The sequence below is a fragment of the Aythya ferina genome, assembly GCF_964211825.1.
Source record: "Aythya ferina genome assembly, contig: HAP1_SCAFFOLD_295, whole genome shotgun sequence".
Lineage (NCBI taxonomy): Eukaryota > Metazoa > Chordata > Aves > Anseriformes > Anatidae > Aythya > Aythya ferina.
In genome coordinates, this window is record NW_028181255.1 from 1,418 (window position 1) to 7,500 (window position 6,083).

The 6,083-nt window shown below is 50.0% G+C and overlaps 1 long non-coding RNA gene across 1 annotated transcript; it reads right to left on the minus strand.

The window, feature by feature from the left end:
• Window positions 1-2,302: 2,302 nt before the first annotated feature.
• On the minus strand, window positions 2,303-5,694 carry LOC311429085. The gene is made up of 4 exons (XR_014688097.1): window positions 5,445-5,694; window positions 5,312-5,358; window positions 5,085-5,221; window positions 2,303-2,628 (listed from the first exon to the last, which is right to left on the minus strand). It is a non-coding gene; the product is annotated as an uncharacterized lncRNA (long non-coding RNA).
• Between the last annotated feature and the right edge of the window lie 389 nt (window positions 5,695-6,083).

Consider the following 6,083-nt stretch of genomic DNA (forward strand, 5'->3'; position numbering starts at 1 on the left):
TTATAACACTTTGGACGCTCAAAACCCTATCCCGAAAACATTAGGATGCTCCAAACTCTATCCAGAAAACTTAGGACTCTCCAAACCCTATTCCAAAAACTTAGGACTCTCCAAACCCTTTCCCGAAAACTTAGGACGCTCAAAACCCTATCCTGGAAACATAAAGATGCTCAAAACCCTTTCCCGAAAACTTAGGATGCTCCAAACCCTATCCTGGAAACATTAAGATGCTCAAAACCCTAACCCAACTACTTAGGATGCTTGAAAGCCTATCCCAAAAAATTAGGGCACACAAAAGCCTAACCCCCAAAATTAAGATGCTCAAAATCCAAACCCCCAAAATTAGGATACTCAAAACCCTGGACCTGGAGAACCTAACCTGAAAAAAAAAAAAAAAAAAAAAGATCTTAAAACCCTAACCGTAAATAACTGACCAAAAATAAAACCTTAAGACTCTAACCCTAAAAAACATATCAACACTACAACCCAAAAAACTCTAATACCCTAACACGCTAACCCTGAAACCCTTAAAACCCTAACCCCCAAATCCTTAAAACCCTAACCGTTAAAACTCCAACCCTAAAAACCTTAAAATCCTAAACATAAACCCTGAAACCCCTTACCCTGAAACCCAACCCTAGTGCCCAATCCCTGAAACCTTAAAACCCTGAATCAATCTGTAGCAAATAGCATAGGCTGAGTCGAGGATCTCAGTACAGTAGCATTATTATTCAAGATTACAATGGCGGGTGTCCCACAAGCAGGAGGGTGCCTACTAATTCCATACACAGTTTATACACTTTTTTTTTCTGCCGAGGACCGGGACCCTCCCCTGTTTCCCCTTTAACTGTGCTATTCAAGGTTCATAATCTAGCTGGTGCTTCACAGAAAATACACAGCTGCTGGCCTGTTACAAGTCACATTTCTTTTGAGGTTTTTACTCTTTGAGGTGGTAATGTTTCTTACGCCGTGATTTCTACCTAATTGCTGTAAGGATTCTGGTTGTCTGCGTTTTACAAGGTTGTCTGTTATAATAAATAAAAGTCCCAAATAGGATTACAATCAAAGTTTACAATTCACTGAATGAATAGAGGTAAGCAAACAGTGCTGGGTACGCTGGGAGTCTCTGCTCCACCAAGACGCGCACCAGTTATACACCAGTTACCTCCCTTAAGGGATATAGAGAAGCCCTCTCAGATACGTCCGTCCTACTTCTCCTGCATGCGGCCGGAGGTCGGTCTAATTCTGGTGCTGTTGGTGGTGGAAGCTGGGGCAACGGTGGTACTGGTGGCGATACCACAGCCACCGGAGGGGGAGCCGCCGGGAGTGGATTGTTAGGATATGGAGGTGGTAGCTTATCCAACGGCTCACGTTTATCTTCTTTTTCTTTTTCATGTTCTTCTTGTTCTTCAAATTTCTTACCTGCTTTTAGTGTAAATATTGAGGCTAGAAAAGGACGTGAAGTCCTCCTGATCCATAATCCTGCATAATCACTTTCTTCCTGGCTAAAAGGTTCCTTTGAATTAACATGGATATTTAAGGCCTGGCAAATCCAGTCTTTGAAGGATCCAAAAACAGGCCAAAAGACATGTAGTCTTAAAGGCTCCTTTGGCCATTCTGTCACACAATACTGGACCATTTTTAATTTACTTTTTCCTTTTCTGGGGTCCCTATCATTCCAATTTCGAATCGTTATTCCTAATGGACTTTCTGGTGGTATGACTGGTAATTTGCTCCCTTTCTTCCGGTCTCTGGTCTTCGATTTTGTCTGACCCATCTAGGAATTTTACTCTGGCAATTCCCACAGCCCTTGGTTACCTTAGTAAGAGTGTCTTGCAGGGGGTCGAGGACCTATCACACACCCACAAATCCTATAGGAATCCCTTCGGTCCTTCACCGGCCAAGTCCCTCGCGGGAGATTGGAACCGCGGTTAGAAGACTTCCACAATCGCTTCGGAACTAAGTTCCATCTCAGTCACACTCTTACACACACAGGCAACCGAACCCCACCCAACCGAACGGTATACGCTTTAAATGCTTACGACTCCGTCATCTTCGTTCGGATCTTCACACACACAGTTACGGGCAAAATATAGTGCTGCAGCTGGCAAGGGAGCTGAAAAAAAGAATCAGAAACTTTGCTTACCTTTATTCAGGTTCAAGATGCCATTAGTTCCGACCTGACTCAAACAGCAGCCACCAAATGGTGGGGGTGCCTCTCCTAGATCAAACCAGAAATCAGGAACCAAAGCCCTCCCGGACGAGCGCCCGCTTGTAATAAATGACTGGGTCCCAAATAGGATTGCAATTGAAATTTACAATTTATTAATTGAATAGAGGTAAGCAAGCAGCGCTGGGTGCGCCAGGAGTCTCTGCTCCACCAAGACGCACACAAGTTACATCAGGCGGCTGGTTTTTATGCTGCTAGGCTAATACATATTCATTACTACTTCTACAAAAGGCAGGGTTATTCTAATTAGTTCCCAGAATCCAAACCCTCCCACTGGTGCAGGCGTTATCAGTCTCCGGTGGTCCCTCTGGGGGCCGCTCGTACTGAAGGCTCGTAGTCTTCCTCCCAGGCTTTTCTCTTGTCCTTCTCCTTTGTCCATCTTGGCTGGATGGCAGACACTTGCATAGTGTCCCATGCAACAGTTGTAATAGTTAGCAGTTATTCTGAAACCCCTTTGTTCTCTTATCCCCTATTGACCCGAATTGCTGGACCATTCCTTTGCAAGATACAAGAACTATATACATTAACCACTCTGGTTTTCTCAGACTTTTCATCATATCATGCGGCCCTAGCATTGTTCCATATTGACACGAATCAGATGAACTCATTTCACACTGTTAAGCTGTCTTATCACTGCAAGCGTACCTCAATACCACCTTCCTTCCCTCTACAGGATGTAACTGCGCAAAAACAACATTTTTATTCCCACAACCTTGATCCCCTTACCCTGAAGTCCTTATTCCCCTTAAACCTAACAACTCTAACCACAACCCTAACCCTTATTATCAACCCCCTAACGCTAATGACACTGACCTTAATCCAAACCCCAACCTGCCCCTAACCCCAGACAACCAACAACGAAACACACACACACAAAGATGGAAACTACAAAAAAGGCAAAACCCTGGATACAGGCCCCAAATCACAAATACGCAACCAAAATGCTACAGAAAAGCCCCAGATGCAGGCCCCAAATGCTACTGCTAGGCCTCAAAAGCTCAAGATGCATCCCAAAGCAAAAATGCAGACCCCAAACGTTACAGAAAAGCCCCCAAACCCAGGCTGCACAAGTCTACAAGCAGGCCCCAAACTGCCAACAGAAGCAGGCACCAACCACACCCAGATGCAGACCCCAACTGCCCACAAGCAGCTCCTACCCCACCACCCCCTCCCAAGAACTGGACTCCACCCAGACACTGGCCCAAGACCCGGGCCCGACCCCCGCCATCCCCCCTACCCTCCCCCCGACACAGGTGTACAAGCAGCTCACAACCCGCCCCTTCAGAGACCGGTCCCACTCCCCCCACCCCCCCCAAGACATGGGATGCGGAGGTGTACAACCAACTCCCAACTCCCTCCCCCTCAAAGGGAGGCCCCAAAGACCCCCAAATGGAGGCTCCTAGAGTGAACAAGCACCTCCCAACTCCCCCAGGCACAGGCCCACCCCCCCCCCCCCAAACACAGGCCACAAAGGTGTATAAACAGCCCAGACCCCCCTCCAAGACCATGGCCCCTATAGTGTACAAGCAGCTCCCAACCACCCACAGATGCAGACCCCAACCCTTCTCAAAAGGGAGGAACCTAGAATGCATGAGCAGCCTCCCAACCCCCCTAAACATAGGTCCAAAAGTGCACAAGCAGCTCCCAACCCCCCTCAAATACAGACCCCAAAAGTGTACAAGTAGCTCCCCCCCTGAGACAGGACCCAAAGGTGTACAACCAGTTCCCAACACCCCTGAGACACAGGCCCCAACCCCCCCCCCAGACACAGCGACCCAAATTCTACAAGCAGCTCCCAACCCCTGCCAGGCAGGCCCTATACAAGCAGCTCCCAACCTTCCCCCCCCCCCGAGGGAGGCCTCCAAGCCCCCCTAAACACAGGCCCCTACAGTGTACAGGCAGCTCCCAGCCACCCCCAGATGCTGGCCCCGAAGTTGTACAAACAGCTCCCAGCCACCCTGCAGAAACAGATTCCTACATTGTACAAGCAGTTCCCAGACCGCTAGACACAGGCCCTGACCCCCCACACATGCAGGCCCCAAAGGTGTACAAGCAGCTCCCACCCCTCCCCCAGACGCAGGTCCCAAGCCCCCCCCCCAAACACAGGCCCCTACAACCAGCACCCAACCCCCTACCCCCGATGCCAGGCCCAAAGGTGTAGAAGCAGCTCCAAACCTCCTCCCTCAACCCAGGCTCCAACAGTGTACAAGCACCTCCCAACCAACCCTCCCGTCCCTCCCCCACCCCCCCGACACAGGCTCCAAAGGAATACAAAGAGCTCCCACCCCTCCCCCAGATGCAGGTCTCAACCCCCTCCCGCCCCCAGAAGCAGGCCCCAAAGGTGTAGAGTCAGCTCCCAACCCCCTCAATGCTGGCCCCTAGGGTCTACAAGCAGCTCCCCCCTTGCCCCCAGATACCGGCCCCCAGACACAGACCCCAAAAGCCTAATCACAGGCCCTGAACTCTAGAGGCAGGCTCCAAAACCCAGGACAAAGCCCCAGTGGTTCGAGACAGGGCCCAAATCCCAGACACAGGCCCCAAACGCTAAACATATGCCAAAAAAAGTATTAGTGCTGGTGCCAAATGTTACAGACAGGCCCAAAAGCCCGAGATGCTCAAGGCTGAGACGTAACTTGGCTTTCTGAATTACTGGAAAGCAGCTTTCATTCTCAGATAATTGTGTGCAGGCTAGATAGGATGGGGCTTCAGGCACCTCTTCACCTGAGGAAACACACTGCCATCAGGCACCGCTGTGCCAGACAAGCTTGTTCTGCTAGAACACCCTACTCAGATGCACTGTGGCGTTCAAGTGAACTGCTTTCATGCAAATATAACGACTGATGTTACAACCCACCTTGCCTGTGGCACCTGATGAACAAAAGAGTAAGCCACCGCAGCGCTTCAAAACCATCCCTGCACGTGCCGCTCCTTGTCGCTCTCTGGCCTTATCTCATATCCTTATCCACTTCTGTGGAGAGCCTGCCACGGCACCTGCAAAGCAAGACGGACACCTTTCATAGTCACCTTGTGCTACTTGGTCGTTCTGCTCCAACCCAGCTCATGACCAGCCCCTCTTCTTACACAGCTCTTCAGAGTGCAGTTTGCTCCTTTGAGCCTGTGCGAGACACCTGTGAAAGAAAAAGAAACGCATAGGCCGATGCAGCATCCAAAGACACAGCACAACTAGGTAAGTTACTCTCATCTGCTCCCTTACCTCTGCCGCTTACCAGCCCCCGAGGCAGATGCTTCAATCTACCCTCTTCAAACAGCTACAACACCTCTAAAAGACAAAGAGGGGATGCTTAGAGGAACAGTGAGACAGACCTACAACACAACAACTGCTACATCTGTGGTAAATAGTTTGGGTTAGGTCTGTAGGGGTTTCGAGGTTTTTTGGATGTTAGGGCTTGAGGCTTTTTTTGTAAGGGCGGTGAGGGTTCCAGTGAGTGCTGGTAAATGCAGTTCTCGAGCACTCGGCCTGTGATTGGCCATGCTGGCTGTGCGGGGAATGCTGGTAGGTGTAGTTTTCCGGCACTGGGAGACCATGTTGTGTGCCCAGAGCATGCCGGGAGATGTAGTTCTTGTACTCCAGACTTCCGGGAGGCCATGTTGCGTACCCAGAGTATACCGGGAAATGTAGTTTTCGGATTCGGGACTTCCGGGAGGCCATGTTGAATGCCCAGAGCATACCGGGAGATGTAGTTCTCGGGAACTAGGGTTAGGGGCTAGGGCTGGGGCTAGAGTTAGGGTTTCGGGTGAGGGTTGGGGTTGGGGGTTATTGATAGGCTTAGAGGGTTAGGGTTAGGCTTAGAGGGTTAGGGTTAGGGATAGGTTAGGGGTAGGTTTAGAGGGT